Source organism: Centruroides vittatus, unplaced genomic scaffold (assembly GCF_030686945.1).
Source record: "Centruroides vittatus isolate TY-2023 unplaced genomic scaffold, ASM3068694v2 contig_874, whole genome shotgun sequence".
Classification (NCBI taxonomy): Eukaryota; Metazoa; Arthropoda; class Arachnida; order Scorpiones; family Buthidae; genus Centruroides; species Centruroides vittatus.
Window position 1 is genome coordinate 1,186,089 of NW_027122566.1, and position 25,489 is coordinate 1,211,577.

Below are 25,489 nucleotides of genomic sequence, written 5' to 3' on the forward strand. Positions count from 1 at the left end.
TCACACGAGTTAACCGCTTTTTCTCTTTTCTTCCATTTATCATCTTATATTACAAATGTGACTTAATAAAATATTCGTGAACATCCACACGTTCACTAAAATGATAAAATTTGTTTATATAGATAACATGTACTAAATTATCAAAATAATGAAAAAATCCATTTGAGAATAAATTGAATTTCTATATTGGAGTAGATCTATAAAATTCAAATTAAAACCAAATTGTTTTGGCTTAATCCTTCCTTTGTAATAATTTATATATTTTATAAGCTCCATTTCTTATTTAATGTTTTTTTTTCATTGTATTTACTCCTTTCATTATTTATTTTTTACTTGTTAAAACTTTATATACGACCCCATTTTCGCTTATTATTGTTTCATGTACTGCAGGCCTTTATACAATTACTTCAGAAAAAGCAATTGAAGGTCCAACTTAAACGCAATATAATAATAATAACAGCTTATTATGATTATATTTCCTTTATTATATAATTCCTTCCCTTCCACTGAGTATATATGTAAAAATACGAGGCCCTAAACTATACTTAAGGCTTCACATTTTTACTATTATATTATTTTTACTATAGACTCATAACGCAAAGCCCTAAACTAAATCCCGTCAAGAGGAAAAGCTGGGGATTTTTCCCCGACTCCAGAGAAAACTTTGGTACTTGTAATGGTTCCTACTCCCCCAATGTTATTTTTATTAACAGAAAAAAAAATTTAAGAACGCTTTTTTTATTAATAAAGAAACATTCTAAGTATTTTATTTGTGAAAAAAATGGCTCTAACTCCAGGCTCCATACAAGTTCTGGACGGGCCCTCAAATCCGGTCTGACAATATATATAAAAAGTAAATAGAAATTTTAGAAATGGGCTTAGATCCATTAAAATTGTATACAATTAACGCCATTTTTTCCCCACTCAATTAAAAATATTAACGCGTAAGTCGTTTAGAATTATAATGGAGAAAAATATCGAATAGTTATGTATATACATGGCATATAACTCGTATAAAGTATTGCCAGAATATTTATACCTTCGGCATAAAGGTCAACTACCTAAATTTAGAGCTTCGTTCGGTTCAAACTCATCTTTTGTATAATGATGCGGCGTTTTGATGGTACAACCGGAATAGAAAGTATATTAATTACCTTAATTCGTACTCAAAACTACACAATTTATTAATGTAAGATTTTATCGGTAAAAGCATTTTCGTGTATTTATTGAAAACTTAAATAACAATCCGATGTAACGATCGAAAACAAAAATAAATTCGCGGAAACGATACTCATGTAAGGTCGTTTGAAAGTTAAAAAGTTGAATAGAACTCGCCACATGCTTGTCATTGAATAATTAATTAATGCGATGGAAATTGTTTAAATGTGGCTAGATCACAATTAAAATACAAATAAATAAATAAAAAAGTATTATTTAAATCCACCTTATAAGATAGCGCGTATTAATTTTACCGAATTTCCGGTCGTATAACATGAACAAAATCGCCTCGGTTGACAGTTCGTATTGGTATTTAAATACCAATACGAAGATACGCGAAGATCGGTTTACTCGATTTTTTTATTTATAAAATGTTATTTTCTTTTTGAGGGAACGAAACGATTAAATTCCAAGAAATTTTATTTTCAAGGTCATTCAACGTTTAACCTAAAAACGCTCTACGCATGCGTTATTATTGCGTTATGTTTACGTCACACGTGTTGTTGGTCTTCGGCAAAAGTAGTTTGTTTCAGTCGGTCGACGTCACACGTGTTGGTCTTCGAGATGTGTCCGGTCGTGTTATTAACGTTAATATTGTCTTTTCTCTTACTCCTGTTAGAAATGACAGCGGCTATAACGGTGTCGTTTAGTCCTAAACGTATCGATTCGTTAAAGGAAGACGACGTTTATCTGGTTAATTATTCCGTAGATGTCAACAGTTCCGGCCAAGAAAATTTACAATTCGTATCCGAAAAACCGTCCGTAGCTAACGTAGAAAAGAATGCCACAGTCGATTTTAAAAGCGACGCTTCTATTATAAATGGTACTTTTCTGGTTAAAGGTAAATTTTTAGGTTACACGAAAATCAGGCTGAAGACCGAGGAAGGAACTTCGTCTCAATCTTTACCTGTTGTTGTCGTAAGGAAAAAAAGTGCCTTATCCATTGCATTTACCGCTTTCTGTAGCAGTTTTAGTATCGTTGAATTATATTAATATGGGATGTGCCTTAGATCTAAAAATTGTTAGACAAGTGCTTGCCAAGCCAGTTGCACCTGTTGTAGGATTCCTTTCTCAGTTTTTAACAATGCCTTTGGTAAGTTTATAAATTTCTATGTTGATCTTATATTTAATGTTTATGATAAGTCAAAAAACCATTGCTTAAAAGAGCAAAGTGGAATTGTATAAGTTTTATTATAAATAATATAATATGTAATACAATATAATATATATATATATATATATATAGTTTCTTTTACTTTTTTTTTATTTTAAATTGTTTATTTCTTGAAAAATATTAAAATTAGGTTTTTAAATATCAACTAATTTAATTTCATAAGTTTGGTTTGTGAAAAGCTTCAAAATAATAAATTGTTAAATATATAGTACAAAATAAGTCTATAGTGTATGAATTCGGTATATACTGTACAATCAGTGTCATCAAATGAAAAGTGATCAAAAATACAATAAGTGAATTCTGCCAAATAATACGTAGGAAATTTCTTGCGTAATGAAGATCTCGACGATTTATCGAAAGTATTGGGAAATTAAAGTCTCTACTTACATGGAAATACATTTTCCTGATACATAAACTGATAATGATAGTATAGTTTATGATCATATTTTCGTTGGAATCTTTAGTAGGCCCAAAAGAGATTAGAATCATCATTTTGTTTTGGTTAGTTTTCTCAGTACCTACAAAATATCAAGTTAGAAACTGTCTTTTATCATCACAAAACAATTCTTAACATTTTGTAGATAATTATTAAATGAGTAGTTAATAAATAAATAGGCACATTAGATATATAAAAAATGTTTTGTATGCATTATATTTTAAAAATACATATAATTTAATATTGTAGAATTTAATTAAGAGTGAATAGTAAATTTACTTTCTCCTTAAAAATTTTTATGAAGTGAGAAGACAAGTTGAATGGAAATTCTGAACAGTTTCAAAATGCTTAAAACATTTTTTTTTCACATGCATCTCATGTGGCTGCTATGTCCATATTAGCATCAAAGAATCAAAACTGGCAGCAAATCTAGCTAGATCTAACACAGAAATGCTTCCAACTTGAGCACTGGGGTGAAATCTACTCTCTCTGGAACCTAGAACTGGCACTAAGCCGGTTGTAGCCAGATCTAATTTTATCAAATAAGAAATATCATAAAATTATCATTTATTTTTTCACTCTTAAAAGTTGAATCTGTATTCAATAATTGCAATTATATACAATATCAAAAATAATCACTTTTGTGTATCAAATATCGTGTAATTTATTTATGACAATCAAAGGTTTAGTAGTAATATAGTAGCAGGTACTTGGAGAACAAGTGGTTAAACTGTAATAAATAGAAATAATTGTTATTATTGATAACATAAAATTTACAAAAACAAAATTAACATTATATATAATGTGTCAAGGTGTGAGCATATGAGAGTTTTAAACTGTACTAATCATTGTCAAAGAAATTTTTTTCAGAAAAATTTCATTCTTTTTAACTATAAATTACAAAACTTTGAATAGATTTCTTGTCAACTTCATTTTAGAATTGTTATTTCTTCTAGTCATAGAATCTAAACAAATGTGGATAATTCATAACAGAATTAAGAATTGATCTGTAAGTTTTGTAATTGAATGTGAATAATGAAATGTTTTCAGAATACTGCTTAATGTGGTTGATCAATTTTTATAAACTTTGTTATAATTATCTTTGTAATTAATGTACAGTTAGAATTTGATTGTGGTGTTGGAACAATAGAAAAGAATGTAATGAAATAATTTGGGTCAATTAATTTTAGCATTATATTAGTTTGTATTAATATAAAGAATTGATTTTATAAGTGTTATACATAAATGTTGAATCATTTTATAACAATTACAACATAATTGTTATAAAATGATTCAACATTTATGGTATAACAGTTATAAAATCAATTCTTTATATTAATAAAGAATGATGATAATGTTATAAAATATACAAACTAATGAATTTGTATTCAAGTTGTCTTTAAGATGAAGGCAATTTTGCTACAGAAAAAATTTGCAAATAATGGGGTTGCTTCAGTTGTTTTTTATTATGCTATGAAAAAGTTCTGAAAAAATTGTTAAATTTTATATTCACATGATCTTAACACAGTTGATTGTATAGATTGGTGTCTATTTACCTTCTATATCATGTGGACCCATATCTTGCAAATTTATAGTTAAAATATAAGAATTATTAACTGTTAGTTGAAAGGTATACAAACAGTTAAGACAGTATAAAGAGTGAAAATGTGAAATATCAGATAGCATGGTCCTGGAATGATTACAGAAGTTTTTAGATTCTTGGATACATGATATAGTTCACATCTTTGATAAGCATATGCAGATAAAAATGTTAATTCAGATATGTGGATTTTGTTGTTATATTTGTATTAGAGCAGAAACTTTTCCATTCAGGATATAATGATACCCTGTGAGATAGTGAAGGGCATTGTATCTTTGAAGAGATTGTATAGTTATTTTTCTCCCTGCTGAATGCTGAAATGGACCAGATAACTTGAAAAGCAAGTATTCATTTCAAGTTAGGATTTCATCTTGCTATAAACTACAAGAACTTGAATTTATATTCAAGTAGTCTTTAAGAATTTCATAAAGGAAACTTTGCTACAATGAAAAAAGTTTCATGTAATGGTTGCTTCACTTGTGTTTTTATCAGGCCATGACTTATTTAGATGATCCTTTTGTAGGATTGTCTTGATAATTTGTCAGCAATTTGTATAATAAAATTCCTATCAATAAGTATTGAATTGTTTATTTAAATTTTTCTTTTCTTGGTATGTTTTAATCCAAACTAGAAAACACAAGTAAAAACTATAGAATAGATTTTTCATGTCTTTAGATAACATTAGTTTATTATAATAATTTTTTTTTTTTTAACTTATTCTGAAACTGTGTCATCATTAAACTATTCTTTACTTCACAACTGGATGCATAGGTAGACACTGGGCATCTTTAACATCACTTTATTCAGGAATAATGATAAGTGTGTAAGATATTCCTGAATAAAGAGTGATGTTAAAGATGTCCAGTGTCTTCCTATGCACCCAGTTGTGAAGTAAAGAACTTTTTTTTACTAAAACAAATTTATGTTTAAAAGTGTGATGAGGAAAATATGTCATGTTTGTTTTATTTTGGACAAAATTACTGAATCAATATTGCCAGTTGTTTTTATTTGAATGAGATTGTCTTATATGACTGATGTAAACATGAATCCAAAAAGAATAGCAAAACTTCCAATTTCTAATTTTTATCAATGCATTACTGATTTGTATATTGGTAATTAATATGCATGGAATTTATGCTGTATTTTTTTTCATATTTCAAAAATATACACTTCATTAATAAACCAAATGCTAGATGAAGTATAGATAAATGTTCAGGGAAAGCATAAACCTTTTCAATCTAGTTAATGGACCATCATCAAGGTGAAAAAACAAGGCTCTTGTGTCCTTTTATTCCTGAAGATAGCTTGCTAATTGGGTCAAAAACATTAGAGCTTTCCAAACTGTTATCCTCTGTTAGTTATATTAAGGAGTTTGCACTCTCTTCTTATAACATTTGTTAACCTTACCTAATGACATCATTACATAAGGTTAAGAAACCTTATTTTAAGCAGTCAAGAATAGTGCAATTTTTTGTAATTGTAATATTTTTATTATGTCATTTGTACAGAAAATAAAAAACATGGCTTCTACAACAAATCAGTTGTTTGCTCATAATAAGAAATTGAAGTATATTTACTAGTATCATCACTTACAAAAGCTATTAAGGAACATGAACAACTTTATAATTCTGTCCTTTAAAATACACAAAATAATATAGGTGATAATTTTTATCAATTACATTATTATGAAATGATTATTCAAATTAATATGTTTATGAAGGTGTAAAATTCTCATTTGTACAAAGAGAAAATGGCAAGTGACAAAGTGCTTGAAGTGTGGCAAAGGGAAGGTGGGGGGTTTAGTGTATGTCATCATATACAATGGGTGATCAGTTAACAGTTCGGACTACGAACAAATCAGATAATGAATACTTTCGCAAAAGATTTTTATGTTTGGACAACAAACACCTCACAAGAAGCGACGTGAAATAATAAATACCGATTGGTCTTCCCTTGTTTTCAGGCAACATTTCAAAACTTTTCGGAGCGCGGGAGACATTGATGCTCAACCTGGTATATACTGATCAGATAGTATTCCTTCAAACTTTGAAATTCTCCCTTGTAATTCCAGCCTTTTATTTTTCTGACATAAACAATTTTTTATAGTATTCGTGAGACTGTCGGGCAGGCACTCATTACATTTTGCATTGATTTTTATTTTCGAAAGGTGAGAGTATAATAGCAAAGGTAGAGAGTGGGCAAATGATGTCTGATGTTGCTGGGCAGTATGGCTTGAGCAGATCTGCAGTAGGCCACAGTTCAATCTTATCTAAGAAAGATACAGTATAATTAAGAAGACTCAAGTAACTAAAGGAGTAACAAAAATCAGAGAAATAAAGAACATTGAAGAGCTCATAATGGAACATGAAACAGATCTGACAACAGAATACCAAGAACTCTTGAATGAAGGACACCAAGAAACTCAGCAAGATATGTTTTCTTCTGTAAAAGAGAATTAATGCCAATATCTGCTATTAAACATTTTTTTGAAGAAGTGGGAGGATGTCATAACAACAGTCTTAGAATGGCATCCAAACCAGGTTGAGGTTAATAGGCTTGGGGCTCTCTACAATTACAATGCCATTAATTACTTCTAAAAAATCCTGAAGAGAGAAAAGTAATTGACATTAAACAGATTCTTTAATTCCCACAAACGGAAAAAACATGACTAATAAAAATGCAAGACTGTGTATATGAAGATTTATTGAAAAATTTGAAAAAATATCATCATCACCTTCAGGAACTTTGTCAAATTCCGTAAAAACTCTACTCATACTCTATTGAATACAACAGCACTGGAAAACGGCATTGCTTGACACCAGTACCCCATAATCAGCCTACATATAACATTTTTTCACCTTTATATAGTTTTTAGTATGTTGGAAAAGTTGGAAGTGGCGCGCATAATTTTTTTCTTTCAGATAGTGGCACTCTTCCCGAAAAGGTTGGCCACCCCTGGTCTAAAATATGGACCTTTCATTACTTTTATAAGAGATGTTCTTTATAATTTTTATCCATAAATTAGCTAGCTACCTTGTCACAAAATAAAGTTATGGCAGAACATTTTGGGCTGTGTAAACTGTTGCTTGCTTTAAGTTAGTTTCAGTGTCTAGTAATACTGTACTGATTTCATTGTATGCAGACAGACTATAGAATCAATTCATGTTAGACATTTAAACTTAAAATATGAGAAAATGTTGTAGTCAGTTATTGATTACATTTAATATTTGAAACTTAAATGAAATTGTATGATTATTATATTGTAAAATTTTATATTATATTGAAATTGATTATTATATTTTTTTAAATTAACTTAAATGATATATTAATTAATTGTAAAAGCCTTACTGTCCTTAAATTCTAATATTATTGTTAATTGTCTACTTGGACTTTACTTATTAATAGGACTTTATACTGGTGTTTAAAGATTGGCACAGTAATGAGAGTTAGTTCAGGAAAGAACAAAATTTCTTTATTATATCACCTGTAGTAATAATTTCTGTACACATATTATACGTGTTTCGGGTTAGCATGCCCCTCATCAGCAGTATTACTACCAAACACTAAAAAGTAACAATAACAAAACAAATAAGTTACTGTATAAGTTAAAATTTCTTAGCAATAAAATACAATTTTAAAAACTTACTGTAAATACGTATTCCAATCCCAAGTATAACTGGATATTTCTCGTTTTACAATTAAACATTTCACTGTATAATTAAAATTAAATAAATAAAGTAAATAAAGACTAAATTGAAATTTGTAATGACGGCTGTTAATATATTAAATATATAGAAGTCTCTGTAATCCGAACAAAATATACTTGTAAATTGGTAGACTATCTTTCAGCCAAACTGCTAATAACTTCTTTTATTTAGTATGGTAAATGCATTTACCATACTAAATAAAAGAAGTTATTAGCAGTTTGGCTGAAAGATAGTCTACCGATTTACAAGTATATTTTGTTCGGATTACAGAGACTTCTATATATTTAAATAAAGACTGTAAATTATTAAAATCTAACAACAGCATGTGAGTTTTTTTAATGAAATTTTTTACATCAAGGTTTCGTTTGCCACCATTCAACAGCGTTATGATAAGGAGACTATTAACTGTGCTTTTTTATAAACGTCATCAAGTATGGTGCTCCAAGATTGGTGGGTTATACGACCCACATTGGGTCATATAATCCACCAATGGGGGTATGCTGAGGGCATGCTAGCCCGAAACACGTATAATGTGTGTACAGAAATTATTACTACAGGTGTTATAATAAAGAAATTTTGTTCTTTCCTGAACTAACTCTCATTACACTCAAACCTGTTTTTGTGCGATTTTTTATTTTTGCGATTTGTTTTGTGTGATTTTTTTGTGTGCGGTATATGAATTTCAATCAAATTGGTATACTGCACAAAAATAATTGCACAAAACACATTGCACATATAAAAAATCGCACAAAAAAAGACCACACAAAAACAGGTTTGAGTGTACTGTGCCAATCTTTAAACACCAGTATAAAGTCCTATTAATAAGTAAAGTCCAAGTAGACAATTAACAATGATATATTAATTAGTCTTAAATGTAAGTAATTTATGAGTCACATCAGTCAGTTTCAAAAAAACCTATTTATTGTGTAACTTGTACATTACAAGCAGAAATACCAGTATATTGCTAATATTGCAACTTTTAACAAATACAGTACTGATACATACTTATAAAAAGGATGCAGTTGCCAGATTTTTTCCATTGTCTCACACCCAAACATGTTTTTTCATGCCCATTTTGCACTAAATTTTGGAAAGTTTTTGGCTAAATTCTCATATTTGTGTTAATTTTTGCAGTTTTAGCCTTTTTCACTTTTCTGGGGGGGGAAATTGCCCAAAATTGCTCTAGGCATAAAAGCAAATTTTGTATCCCTAAACTTGTCATTTTTTGCCTAGAATTTAGAAATCTATGCATCTATATGCCCATCTAGCAGTCCTGATAGGCAGGCTTGAAGGGCACGAGTCTTATCTATTGATGAAATTACGACTTGCAACTTTGCAAAGCCAATCCGGTAAGCCCTTACTTGTTCAAGTCATGCACATCATAACTTTTACACAATGAAGGGCAGCTCAACTTTGGTTAGACTGTTGGCCACTTTGTCATACAGTATTTGCATTCTCAATCCTATCCCATACCTTTGCATACCAAACACTGCATACTGATAGTTGCCATGTCAAATTTCAGTGAGTTGTAAACTGACTAGCCAGTGAAAATGTTGCAAGTCAGTTGTAAAAATATTAAATTTGATGCATAAAAATGCAAGTAAATGAAAGCATAATCATTTCATGGAACTTGCTTATTTCACTAACAAAATTTATCTTTTGAAGTTCATATATGATTTTCATTAATATAATAATTACTCATCTGTTATAATGATAAGAATAATAATGATTGAAGGATAACAATGGAAAGGTAGTTTTCATTTCACTTTCATCAATTCAGACTGTTTTCTTACATGAGCATAATTTTTTTATTGAATGACTTATTCATAATTAATCTTCAAATATACAATCACTGACAAAAAAGTTATGCACCAAGGAGGAAGCATTGGAATTGAATGAAACTTTATTAGTGTGAAATGTAATGACAATAGTAATTAGTGATTATATCACAACGAAGAAGATTTCCTATCAAACACTACAATTTAAAAGAATCTTTAGTAACCTGTAGGATCTCCTCTTGTCTGGGTATATGCAATGATATGGTCTAGCATGAAAGCATAAAGGCATTGCATTGTATGCTGTCCTGAAACAGATTTGCTTACAGGTGTTGCAACTATCACTCCAGATTCCTTTCACTTGTAGGTGGCATCTGCCACCTACAAGTGAAAGGAATCTGGAGAGGACTGGACCCACAAATGCTCAATTGGCAACAAATCTGGAGGCAGAACAGCTCAAGAAAGTGTGGAAACATGACATTTTAGAGAAACCCTAGCTGTTTGCAGTTCTGCTGTGATAGGCAATACAGAGTGCAGGATTTTCTAAAAATACTGCTGTATTGTCAATGTCATTCACATCACTTCTTTGGTTGACTGTTATACTCTGTCATATGGTGTGCCACTCACCATTAAAGAAAGGATTAAAGCAGTCACTAGTGGTCTTCCACACTTGAACACAGCTGTCATCCATTCCTAAACAGACTTGGAATTTGTTACTAAAGACAGTACACTGTCAATTCATAGCATACATGCTTCTCTGTCAAGGCACAATTGCCATGATGCTGGACTGCTTATGGCAGGGGGTATAGCAGTTGTTACAAATTTGCTAGTAATCTGCAAATGGCTATTCATTGCAAAAGAGGGTTCTGTAGTGAAGCTGCTGCCTGTCTGTGGATGGAGGACAAAAATGCCTTTGCAGCTGTTTGTGCATGTATTGAAATCAATCTTTCTAGTGATATGTTTGAAATATGCAAATTTTCAAACATATCAGCAGGAAAGTATGTTTTCTGACATATCCACTGCTCTCAATGCTATCTCAGTCAGATCAGAATGATCCAAATGGTTGGCATCCTAATTTGACTAAGCCATCCTGATTTCCTCAGCTAAATGATATAGCATTTTTCAAACTGATCTGTGTGTAATGTCTTTGATTGCATCATACAGACGTGTCTGGCATTCAGATACCTTCAAACAACAGGTATATTGAAAATTTTGAACATAGCAAGCCTCTGTGAGTCTTCTTAATAGGACATTGGGATAGTGATTTTAAGACACTCTGATATTACCCTGGCACACAGTTGGAAAACAACTATGTAATCATTTACATATTTTTGTGAGACAGCTATATTTGAAGTTTTAGAATAATCAGACCATTGTCTGATCTCATATGGACACTTAGTCACCATCTAGTCATCTATTTTTCATTGAATTACTACTAAATGTATGCCAAAAAAATCTGGAATAGTTTAAATATCAAATTAGTCACTCTGATTAAAACTGACAATGCATTTTAGAATTTATTTAAAGCATATAGTTAATTTTTCTGAAGGAATATCGTTTTTTTTAATTGTGAAAGTTTATATTTGTCAACTATGGTTTATTTCTCTAATTGTCTAAATGATCAACTCAGTTATCTGTTTCTAAATTTTTATTGTAATAAAATTTGTTTAGAGTTTTGGTTTATTTTTGAGACTGATTTATATTACTTGCTAATTTAATTTTTACATATATATATTAAATATTTAAGAATTAAATGTGTTTTAGTAAATTTTTAGTGTTCAGTTTTAACAAAAAGTGATAGTATTAAGATTGACAGAAGCTTAAAAGCTTAGTAGAAATTCACTTAAATACTTGTTTTTCTGTTAAATGAGTTGAAAAGGCAAATTAAATTAAGAACTTCAGTTTTTTTTAAATGTCCACATTAATTTAAAAAAAGTATTTTGGGTCAGTTGTTTGTTTTTCTAATTTCAAAATATTTAGACGTGATTTAAAATTGTAAGACAATATTAGAAATATTTCAAGTTTTTTAAGTTGCTTGTTGTAGAAAACTGGTTTGAACGATAATTATTTGAAGGTCAAACATTAAAATTTTTCAGATAAGTTACGAGAATTTTTCAAGTACAGCTTGTTATAATTTTAATTTTTTTTTTAATTTATATTTAAAATTGTTAAAAGAATATTTATATATATTAATATATATATATATATTAGTGATGTAACGAATATTCAGTTACTACCCGGAATTCGGCCTATTCGGCCTATTTTTCACTATTCGGCCGAATACCGAATATTTAAATCACTATTCGGCCGAATACCGAATATTTAAATCACTATTCGGCCGAATACCGAATATTTAAATCACTATTCGGCCGAATACCGAATATTTAATCACTATTCGGCCGAATACCGAATACCTAAAAACAGAAGTAAGAAATAACAAAAACACAGTAAATTAATCATTTTTGTAACTTTTATTAATGCTAAACATTAAACTATAATTATTAAAGTTAATAAGAAATAGCATCTAACTCTAGTATTAAATTATTTCGTAATTAAATAATATTATAACGTTTATCTAGCCCGATATCTTATGGCATTGATGGCGTGTAAGTTAGAATGTATCGGGCATTAATGTTATTGTTTAGTTAATTATGTTATATTTGTATTCGCGTATATTTTAGTATTTTTACGATATATTTGAACTGTTCCACAACTGGGGAGAAACTAGACCATATTGTGTCACCACAAAAGTATATCCTAGGGTACTATTCAGTCTACAAATACGTAGTAAAAACAAAATTTTAGTGTTTAATTAAAGAGTTAAAATGATCGATTGCAAATAAAATAACTTATAAATTATAACTTACATCTAAATACCAACAACTGCCGAATCATAGCGGGCTATTTACGGCTATTACATAAATTATAAACAATTTGGCACTAGAGGTAGACGTTAAGCGCCATCTCATATTAAGTTTAATAATTATAATTTAATTAATTAATTCAAATAATTTAGACCTAATGGAAGAAAAAATCGTAGTGACAGCGGGCCAATAGAGAGCACGGTGCGCGATCTTTGCCATAATGCGATTTTGTGCGCCAATTTTCGTACGTGCGCTAATCAAGCCGAATCGTTTGGCCGAATATTCGGCCATTCAGCAACGCTTCTAGCCGAATATTCGGTATTCGGCTGAGGCTGAATATACTATTCGTTACATCACTAATATATATTCATTACATTACAAGAAAATAAGAAATATTGTAATATAGAAGTTTAAACTTTTTAGTACTAGAAATGTTTTCAAACAATTTATTAACTGATTTAGAATAAGTCATGATTAGATGATTATGGAGTCATATCAAACATTTTTCTGTTTGTATAACAGTTTATTTTTTAATTCTAAAAGTCCCTGCTGTCAAATGTGGTTCATTCAACTTTTTGTATGCAGTGCAAGTTTCTCTGTACAAGACTTTGGTTCACATTTTTTGGACAGTACTTTAAGCGATTGGTCAGTTGATCTGTGTTTTTTGCCTTCCACTCTTTCATAAATGATTGCTTTGAGAAATGCTCAAAACTCCTTGATTTGACCTAATTTATAGAACATTTTCAGAGTTGTCCTCCTCTTTGATAAAGGTTCCTTTTCTTCTTGTAGGTAATCCAGTATATATAGTGGAAACTTGCTTGATCTGGCCAGAAGACAATTCTTGACAATTAGTGTTACCACCTGTCTGGTTTTCACCCGGACAGTCCAGGAATTGACTCACTGTCCGGGTGAACTATTAATTTCATCAAGGAATTTTGTAGAAATTGTGAAATTATGATGAAACAAAGTTCTTGCAAATATTGTTATAAATTTACACCATTTGAACAACGAAAGACCTCACATTCACTGAAACTCATCTGCCATTCTGCCATGTTACTCCTACTCCTTAACTGTAACTAATTTAGAACCAGCATGCACGTTATTCTTTGCATTGTAAAATAGCATTGCGCATGTGTCAGGAACTTCTGTTCAAACAAACCTGACCTGCTATCCGGGTCAGCGATTTTTGTAAAGGTGGCAACACTATTGACAATGGTTCTTTCAAATGTAGAAATTCAGACAGTGGAATATACATAATCTAAATATTGCTGAGCATTGATAGCAAACCTTGATAGTCTGATAACAGCTTGATTCATTCTTTTTAGTTCCATTGTAGTTGAAACCAAACTTTGCCCTCAAATTTTTTTTTCTTGGAAAAGTACATTAGCAGGTATAGAGGAAATATTGCTGGTATAAAATTTACTATTACCAATGAGTATTAAGTATTGGAGGGTGAAGTAAGATTCTTCATCCTAAATGAAGAACTTTTCAGAGAACTTTTGCAATAAGCTACCATACTTTGTCTTTGCCAATTATTTTTAGCGTGTACATTTGTCTGGAATTATCTGCTTTTTTCAATATTTAAGGTTTGTTTTCAAAGCATCATGGAACCAACTACATGAAATTTTCTGTTTTGGAACTACAGATCAAATTGAAATCTTGCCACTGTATTCAGAGGTTCTCTTCTATCCTTCCAACTTTGCTTTTGTTAGAATTTTCATTTTTTTACCAACTTCTTTCTTCTCTATGATAGTAATCCACTTTTAAAACATTGGCAAATGCAGTATAAAGTCTATATTGAAATCATTGCATGGCTTACAGTAAATTTTTTTTCTAATGTTTTATTTAATGTATGAAAGTTGTACATTCTTAGGCATAAAGCATCTTTTCGTTGCCATTTTGAAAGCAGAAAATCAAATGCAGTAAAATTCTAGAATGTTCTACAGCATTTCACACACATTCTACAGCATTCCAAATTATTCAGCATAATTAAAAATTATTGGCTGCTAGCTAGTGTTTTGAATATGTGGATTTTTTCAAATACCCATTAATATCACTATCATGTACAGTAGGGTTTTTCCAATGGGATCCTGGCTATCTTTTAACCCAGGAAATTCTTCTCATCTGGAGAAATCCTGCAAATTTCTTAAAAATTCACTTTTTTCTTATTTTGTGTTAAAGTTGAGGAAATTTTGCAAATAGAAAGTATAATTAACCTATAAACTGTCAGAATATATTTGTATTTATTATTTTTAAGCCTGCTTATTAATTTTTTTAAATTTTGGCATGTCACAGATTGTCAATAATCAATATATAGTCTATTTATGGCAGGATTCTGAAAATTCTTTACTATTTGGAACCTGTAATATCTTGAATAATTGCACCATTGCTATGTTAATTTTTAACCATGCCCAGTTGCTTCAATAACTGCATTATGTCAGGTTGTGTAAATTGGACCAGGTACAAACGAGTATAAAATATGCAAGTATGAAGTTTTTCTTCATAAACTTGATTATTATAGCCAAATGAACTGTCGTATTATCTGGCTATAAGTTTGATGTCGCTATTAAAGCAGCTAAGGTAGACAAATCAAGAATAGTAGATGGCAAAAGAAGTACTGTAATGCATCTTGAAAATGAACTAGAAATCTTCCAGGCTTCAGGTAAAAAAACACATAACAGAATTGAAAAGGGCATTCTCGGTAGAGGGATTTCTCATTACTAAAATAAGAACCAGATTGAGTGATCAGAGTATTGACCATCTTTGCTTTTTAAAATCTTATTATAAAAATTTACAATAATATTTTGTATTATGTTTTATTGAACGAAATAATGAAAATAACCTTCCAACTTACAAGTTTGATCTAAATTCATTTGTTTTCTTTAAACTTTCAACTCAATTCAAAGGCATTTTTCTTGTAAACAGTTTCCAAAAAACTTTTATAAATTTACAGCAGAGCATCGATTATCCGACCCCCGATTAACCGACTTATCGGTTAACCGACCGCGTTCTAGTTGGCAAATTCAAATGTCCCCTAGTGATGTGGCGCTACAATATTTGGTTATGTTTTGGCTACTTTAATATTATTTTTGTTAAATTTTTGCATGTTTTAGCTGGCAGCACTGGCTCGACCATGAAAGGGAGACTAGTATTTAAACCAGGCTTAATACACTATACTAATAATGTATTTTTTCATACTTTTCGGTTATCCGACTTTTCAGTTATCTGACCAACCCCAGTCCCCAATTAAGTCAGATAATCGATGCTTTACTGTATTCTATTTGTGAGAATTTCTACATAATTCAAAAGTAGTTTTTTTTTATACATATTTTACACAGCATTATTAATAATGTTATTTTGGAGGTTGCAGGACATATTAAGTTACTTAAAAATGAAAAATAATTATTTCATTTGATTTTAAGATTTATTTTATATTCTAAAAATAATTAATTATATCCCGAGATCCTGGAAAACAGTTCACTTTTTTCCTGGAATCCTGGGACAACAAAAGCCGAGAAATGAAATCCTAATGTACAGGTGTTTCCCTACTTATAAGTTCCTAAGTTGAAACTAATCTAGAAAGTACGGTACATTCATACACAGAAAAAATCATGTATCGGTAGTGTATTATCCTTCAATGTACTTAATTGAATACATCACACTCATGTACCCACTCACTACTGCTTAGTAGCAGGTGGGGGAAACACATTTGAAATACCCAGCACTTAGTTCCATAATGTGAGGTTTAGTTTCCACAATAATAGAGCCACATTTCATGCATTTATTGCCACTGCCAGATTTAGTATTAAATCTTTGGATGCATTTTTTAAGCACTAATCATGAAAGTTTATAAAATTTGCAAACAATGGCAAAAAAAAGCCATTACTCCGTTACCAACTTTGATGCCACCTCACAAGCAGTGATGGAACATCAGAATTTGCACAAAAATGAAAAATGACGATATGCAATAGAAATAAATCCATGTTATTTATTAAAAAATTTATTATTTATTACTTGCTAAAGACTGACTTCAACTCCACCCCATGACCAGCATGAGACTTCAGAATCTGCACAAAATTTTAATTGTAGATATAATCAAATTGTTTGTAAGTTGAATGTTTATAATTATGGAAGCTCTTCTACACAGAACAATTTGAAGGTGTATGATTTGGTTTTGTTAGTTTTAATACTGTAAAATATTTTCTTAGTTTAGAAATAAAATTGAAGACAGTCTGTCCAAAAAAGGAACTACCATTTATTCACTTTCAGTGTTCCTGAATACAAAGTTTTGATGATTGACCTATCTTTGTAGGCTACAAAGATAGGTCAATCATCAAAACTTTGTATTCAGGAACGTTGAGAGTGAATAAATGGTGGTTCTTTTTTTGGACAGACTTTGTCTTCAGTGCTATTTTAAAATATAATAGCCATCTGACAGAATTCTACAGTATTTTCTTAGTGTTATATCCAGACTGTTTTTGATTGAAAAATTTAATTTTGAATTGAATGATAACTTTTTTCTAGTTTAGATGAAAAATTTTTAGATTGCTGTATGAATCTAATGAAACTTGTATGCACTTAGTCTTTATGGAATAATATAAATAGATATCTGCAAATATGTTCAAATCATTCAAGTTACTTGATTACCCTTCAATTTTTATTCATATGAATAACACTGGCAGTAGTTAGTAGTTGTAACTAAAGATTAACACAATAAATTTTGTCACTGTGTATGGAAAAAAAGAGAGTATTTATAAGTTCTTAATAGTGTAATTATAAAAATAGAAATGTCAGAGATAATGATATACAGGAAATTGTCAAGAGAAGAGTGTTTATAGTGTTGGGATATTGAACTGATAAAAAAAACATTTAAAAATATGAAACTTTTTCAAGTATAAAATCATTTGAAACTAGTCGATCAAATATTTACATATAAGATTATAGGTATTGTTTGATATTGTGAGCCATGCCATTTTTATGTATACAAGATGCAACTCGACCTCTTTAGATTTTGATGAGTAGTCCACTTATGTACTGGTAATACTTGAAGTTCAGTTTCGTTAATGTTCATGGTTGGGAAAGTTATTTTAAATTAAGAAAATAAATTTTTCCAAGTTTTATAAATTTTTAATTTGAAAAATATGGAAATTTAATTGAAATTTATATGCTACTTTTTATATTCCATTTTGCTTTGAAATGAAAATTTCTTAATTTAAGATAGCATTAAGACAGTTATTTTGAATAATTTTAGTACAGAAATATCTAAACACAGCTATTCTTTATTGTAATTGGTTTGTGTTTTCAAAATACAAGCTTAATTCTATTCTATTTAAGTTTATTCATTAATTTCAATTGTTCATGGATATAATAAGGCACACCAAAAATAAATGCGTAGAAGTTAAAAATATCTTTTAGGTGTTAAGGTATGAAACAACATTGATTTTTAAACAACCAAAATTATATTTGAGCACTTTCAACAATAAAACATGATCATCTTCAGTAAAGATAGAAACAACAAAAAAAAATGAACAGAACAGTTTTAAAAACGTTTTTGGTACATTTGAGAAATTAGCATTCTAGAATACAGATGAAATTTAAAGTTTAAAATCATTTAAACAAAGAACAGTAATTTTTTTTATTTTGAATGTGTAGTAATAGAATATTAAATGATCAATTTTTTATGTATTTTATACACAGTAACTATTATTGGTAATTTTATATAAATACCAAAATACCGAAACTCTATCGGGCTAGTTTAAGGCTAATTACTAAATGAATTACGTACCAATTTGGTTCTAGAGCTCTACAGGCTCTTTCGGCATTTGGTTGGTGTCTAGTCTTATAATATATCAGGTTTAGCGATGTTGTTTATAAATACCAAAATTTTATACTATTGAATTAATCTATAAAATTTAATTACATATTGTTTACTAACTGATAAAACATTAAAATGTAGTCTTGTTAACTAATTCTGAATAAAAATCTGTAAGATAAGATGATTCTTTAAAATTAATTCTTAAAAATTTATTATAGTAATGTTTTTAAACATATTAACTAAGTCTGTTTTTAATTAATAAAATGAGAATTCAAATAGTCCATGATGATAAAAATATAACTTCTAAAACTTAAATACTTATCCAAAGCATTTTTGCTTAGATACATGTAGATCTTAGGTTGGAGATGTTCAAAATGGAAATGAATTCAAAATTCAAATGGTCAGTTCATCTGGTTCATGTTGTAAACATGATGAATTTTGTCTCAAAGTAATAACATGATTCCATATGTTTGAAATCCTGAATGTGGAAATATTGCATACTTTGGATGTTTTTATATACATTACCTCCCTTAAAAATAAAATTTGCTGATTTGTTGCAAAAATAAAAGTTTTGTTTCATCCCATTTTTGGTTTGTAAGTCTCATCTAAACCAAAAATGGCTAAAGCTGTCCTTCTCAGATACTGCATGTCATTTGGTGTTCTGTAATACACTTTCTTAAATTTCTTTCAGTTATCCCAACATATCTTTGAGTATTTCTTTTTTATTTTACTAGTGGTATGCTATATACACCTGATTTTTCTCTTATCTTTCCATCTATCTGTATCATCGCAATACAGTTGTGTAGTAGAGGTAAGGATGTCACAGGTATCTGAAAAGAAACATTCTTGCACAGCTTAAGCAATTTATATATTAAGCTATCAACAAAAACCATGGGGACAAGAAAAAAAGCATATCTTCTTCTTGTAATGTGGTAGGTGGAAATAGTTTGAGTTTAATTCTGTGATGTAAATAATTCAACTTTCAGACTGAGAACCCACTATCACTCGATGTTTTGAATTGTTCTGAATTCTAATTTTTAATGAAGTCATGGAGATGAAATATTTGTAGGTCCTCCTTATGTGCAAGTAAAAGCAAAATTAACAAATTTGCTAAACTGATAGGATCAAATTGGGAATAATGGAGGCAAGCTGTTCTTGTGATAACGTAGATTTCAGGATAGACACCGAAATCTATCGTGATTTGACTTCCTTGATATTAACAAATCAAAGAAGTCAAATCAAGAAAATCAGCTATAATGGCATTTTGCACTTCCTGTGAAAACCAAATGTATGGGAAAATACTATTAACATGATCAAAGAAAATACTAGTCATTTAAACCATCTGCCACTCTATTAAACTACATGAAATTTTTATTGTCTGTTGGGACAAAATTGATGGAGGGAAGTAGTGGTCCTGTTGAAAAAAAATTGTTTTAGAGCAACAAAATTCTATCATCAAAAACTGCAAAAGTTGTATTGTATTATATTTTTAAAAAATTTTGACATGTGTAAAATTTACAAATATAATAAATATATATACTATTATAAATCTTTAAAAACCATTTATTTTTTAGCATGTTTCTCAGTTGAGTGAATTTTTTTAGTAGATTGTTGTCATTTAAAATGTCTTGAAATTTTTTGCAAGAATTTGTTAAATTATATTTCACACATAATATGGTTTTTAAAGTCTCAATACTTAATTAATTGTAATTTATCAGATATCCGCACTTTATTTACAGTAGGAAAAAATGCATTCAGTCGCAGCATTAGTTCCTAGTAAGGACAGCGTGTATTCCACAATTTTTAATGCATTATTATATGGAACATAGTTTGTTTCAAAATGATGAAATACTTCTAATTATTTGTTCTCTGTTGAGATTGAGATTTTTGCTATAACAAGTATCTGTGACAAACTATATTTTAAAAATTATTTTAATCCTTCTGTATTTCTTTCTAAATAATAATATTACTAACTTGTATTACTTTTCCTCTGAATTTGCCTTGAGTTTCACTTTATTATGGTAATTTTTTTATTAGATAATACTGTCGTAACCAAAATGAACCCTAGCCCCACCACTAGCAATAGAACGACACAATCCGATGTGCTTACTCTCGCTAGTCGCTAGCTTTCTAAGGCTGCAATAGGCGACAGCTCTGCACCATGTAACATGCAACGAACAAAATGTTTGCTTGTTTGGACAGCCTGTGAACACACACTGCTCTGTTGCTGCAGCTGCATGCCCCAAAACCATTTTCTGTCTGTCTTTGCCACAAACACAAAGGGTTTTGTCGGCGCAGCATTCTTTATTTCTGATGCTCACGCACACCTTAGTACTGATAAGTGTGATATAAAATGATACAAATCTTAAACATAAGACATAAGTTTATGACATAATTGAGAAAAACTTAATCTTTTCAAAACTCAGGACTTTTTTAAAATGCCATGGGACACAAGACAAATTGTTAAAAATCAGGACTGTCTCACCAAAAGCAGGACGTCTGGTCATCTTACTTTATAATAATATATCAAGTTTATTAGCAATTGAAATAAACTGTAGCAGGCAGATTGATCATCTTATACTACTATTGTTTTCCATGTTGTAAGTTTACATTTAACATTTTATGTATTATATATATATATGAAATATGCTATTGTGGGAACAAACTGTTATATTATATTTACATTGTTTATTTTGTGTGTTAAATCCTAAGATGTTACTTAATGTGTGATTTTTATTCAAAAGATTGTGTTAAAACAAACAAATAACTTTCAATTTTTATATTAATTTATTAAAATTATTTTAATACAGTTGGCATTTGGACTGGCAAAACTTCTATTTGATGAACCATTTATGATGTTAGGATTGTTTACATTTGGCTGTAGTCCTGGTGGAGGAGCCAGTAATATGTGGACTGTTATATTAAAAGGGAACTTGAATTTAAGTCTGACCATGACATTTATAAGCACTGTAGCAGCATTAGGTAAATATTTTTCTGTAATATAATAAATTAATAATAATAATAATAATAGAAATAACTTATTTTTATTGTTTATTAATTTTTGATTTTTATTCTAATTCAAGTTATATGATATAAAACATAAAATTTTAAAGTTTTGACTTTGATGAAAATTTAACTTAAAAATATAATCATCTGTCATCTGATAATCAGGTACTGTTTTTGGTACAAGGCAGTACAAATCATTATTATATACTTTAACTTTTTCTAGATTTGTTGATTTTGATACGGTTGTAAGTATCGAGGTCACCTTTGTCAGAATGATAGTACTTATCCCTGTTTGAACATTTTTATTCAAATAAAAATGATCTAATTTTTAAACTTTATAAACATTTTTATATAGTAATTATAAAAAATTATGTATTGAATTTTAGTATAGAATCAAACCATACCCAAATTCTTAAGAATAAAATTTAAGATTATAGTTACACAAACTCACTTAAAATTTCAGTCAAAAAATTTTAAGTAATCCAATGACCTAAAGGTTCTAATTTTATTCATAGAATCATGTAACAAAAATGTTTTATCATAAATAATTATATACTTACCATTTTAATTTAATAAAAATGAAACTGTTGTCTATTGATTAGAAATATTAATATAAACAACATCTCTAAACCCGATATATTAAAGCTAAACATCAACCAAATGCTGAAATTCTATCGAGCTAGTTTAAGGGTAATTACGTAAACAATTTGACTTTAGAGGGAGGCATTAGGTGCCATCTCGTATTAACATTAATAATTATAATTATTAAGCAATTAAACTAAAGACTAAGTTTCAATAGTAGTTTATTAATAAGTTTTTGACAGGAATAATTTTGAGTGTTATTAATAGGTTGATTTAGCAGATCAAATCAATCAATTAATATCAGACACAGGACATCTACAGAGACATCTTTGACATTTGAAGTAATTTAACCTGATGAAGACTTTTGAATAAGGTGAAATGTTATTTGTTCTGGAATTCATGGAGTTAGCAGATCTGTTAACAAACACAAATTTCCCAAAAAATCTTACCAGCCACCCAAATACTCTTGTTAGTGTAGAGAAGTTATATTTCATTGGTTAATGATAATCATAATAGTATTCCTTGATTCCTGGAAACAGTGCCAGTTTGTCCACTAGGCACAAGTTTTATCTATGGTCCCCAAATCTTGGAGACCTTGAAATTGGAAAAAAAGATAATTTTATTATCACAATTGTATATCATAAATTTGTAAATAATTTTATAGCTACAGTTAGACGTTATTAGTTTATGATGTCATAAAATTAGATAGAGAGGCTCCCAATCTTCTGTAACTCTAGGATCTCGAAACAGAACAAAATAGTTCTATGTGACAAATTACATTTGAAGTAACTGCATGCCTAAAGCTAGAGAAATGATCATACATCACAGGCTGATTTGTATGGAAGGGACCAAAAAACATATAGTCATACTTTGAAGGTGGGCATGAATTACAGGTGGTCACAAAAATAGAGGTCCACATTCCATTTAAATCAATGAAAAATTTTGGGGTTGTTTTCTGCTGGTCACAAATAAGAATTTATTTTTATTTTAAATAATTTTTTTCTTTTTTTTTGAGTTGACAGTAAATTCTTCTAATTTTTGTTTTTATACTTAAAATTGACTTTTAAATCAAAAAATGTTTAAAACCACACTTGAATTATTGCTTTATTCATAATATTTTCAAGTTACTTGGTGATAGACTATCTTTATTCTGATTAGATATAATTGAAGTTGCCTTGAAGTAAAAATAAATGCACTTTATGATCAAACCAGATGTATAGATTGATTCATTTAAGCAAATGTTTGTAAATTTCAGTGGGCTAGTTTATTTCTATTACTACTTCTAGCATTATAAAGGGTTTCATACAATGAGACACTTATATAATCTGCAATTCAACTATTATGAGTTGTTTTATAAGGTATAGTAATTAAATTATAAGACTAATACTGCATATGCAATTACGAATTTCACAGAATCCAATTTAGAAAACTAATAAGAGAACTGATTGATTGAATTAACTTTATGACTTGTGAGCACTAAGATTGGCCTTACTTTACTGTAGCCATCACAGGTGTAATAAGTCTTTCAGTAAAGTAAGGCCAATCTTAGTGCTCACAAGTTATTAAGGAAGCTAGACAAGAAGTGTATAATAGTATGAATTAACTTTGTAATACAACCATCTCTTAAAATTGAAAAATAATTCCAACTAATATTGTTTACATTAATAATCTGAAATTCAGCATAATCCATTGTTCCATTGCATGGAGTTTATTAATCCATTGTTCTCTATAGCTAAAAAAAGTAGTAAAAGTATATGTAAAAATTCATAATTTTTATTTTTATATACAGTGAATTGTCAAAAGTCCGGACTAATGGAGGATAGACCCCGTCCAAATTTTTAAAATAACATTTTTTAAGTAACAGTATTTTAAATTCCAAATACACTGTAATTCAAGTATTGGTGTTTGAAGTTCAAGCCAGTATTTCACAAGGAATATAGGAATATTTACAAAGATTCAAAATATAGAGGTTCACTAATTTATTCAAAAAATGCACTAATCATAATTTCAAAGTTAAAAAGATTGAGAATTCTGAATGAACATAAAGGCTGAAAGAATATTAACAGAGTTACCATTAAAAACATTAATAGGCATTTTTTGATGGCTGAATCTCAATTCTTGATATTTCACTGTATATACTTAATAATATAGTATTGAAATTTCAAATTAATTTATTCCAAAATATATTTTTTTTTCTTTCAGGCATGATACCACTTTGGCTTTTTACACTTGGCACCCTATTGTTTAAAGATACAAAGACCATAGTACCATACTCTTCAATATTAACAACATTAGTATCCATGCTCATTCCTTTAGGTGTGGGGCTTTTGTTTCAGAGATTTCTGCCTCGTGTTGCAAAATTTTGTCGAAAAATACTTGCCCTTGTTTCCATTCTTATGATACTGTTTATTATAATATTTGGTACCTATGCTAATTTTTATATGTTTAAGCTGTTTACTTGGCAAGTTGTTGTTGCATCAATAGTAAATGTTTGGACGGGTTTTCTTTTCGGTGCTATAATTTCTAAAATTTGCGGTCTAGCAACTGAAGATATTATTGCTGTTGCAATAGAAACAGGTGTTCAAAACACCGGTATAGCAATTATTCTTCTAGGATTTTCCCTGAAACAACCAGATTCTGATCTAGCAGCCGTTGTTCCAGTAGCTGGGTCAATTATGACACCGTTTCCATTATTAATTGCATACGCAATACAAAAGTTCTGGAATTGGAAAAAGTCTTCAAAAGAAAAACATAGAGAGGTTATTTTTGATGATCTTCAAGAATCAATGTTGAAATCACCCAATTCCAGTACTGGCAGTGATTTAAAACAAATATCAAATGGTAGGAATTAATAATGCTTATTGTTAAAGTTACACATAGTATTTTAATTATTCAGTGAAGTTATTTTTTATATTTGCTATTTCAGGCATACCTGAATTATCATTTTATAAAATGTAAATTCGTAAATAAGACGCTGTTTTTAAATAGCCAAAATTTCCATTGTCTGAACTCATAATCTAAAGTACAGTATTTTCAGATTGTTACCTATCTGATTTTCTATTTTTCTATGATGTTTTAGACAATTTAAAATTGTTCACGTCAGAAATTTGTCTAAACAGTTGTATTGGATATCAATAAACGTACTTGTCTTAAACTAACGGTAAACTGAAACTTAGTATTAAAGACAACATACTGTTTAAAAATAGAATTTGAATTTAAAATTTTATAATTTATTTTGAATAAAATGTTTTAAGAATATAAAGTTTATATATATTTGAAGTTAAGATTCTTATTGTAATTTCTAATTTTTCA

General features: G+C 29.3%; 1 pseudogene; it reads left to right on the plus strand.

Annotated features, from left to right (window-relative positions):
* Window positions 1-1,761: 1,761 nt before the first annotated feature.
* On the plus strand, window positions 1,762-25,489 carry LOC136982897 (ileal sodium/bile acid cotransporter-like; annotated as a pseudogene).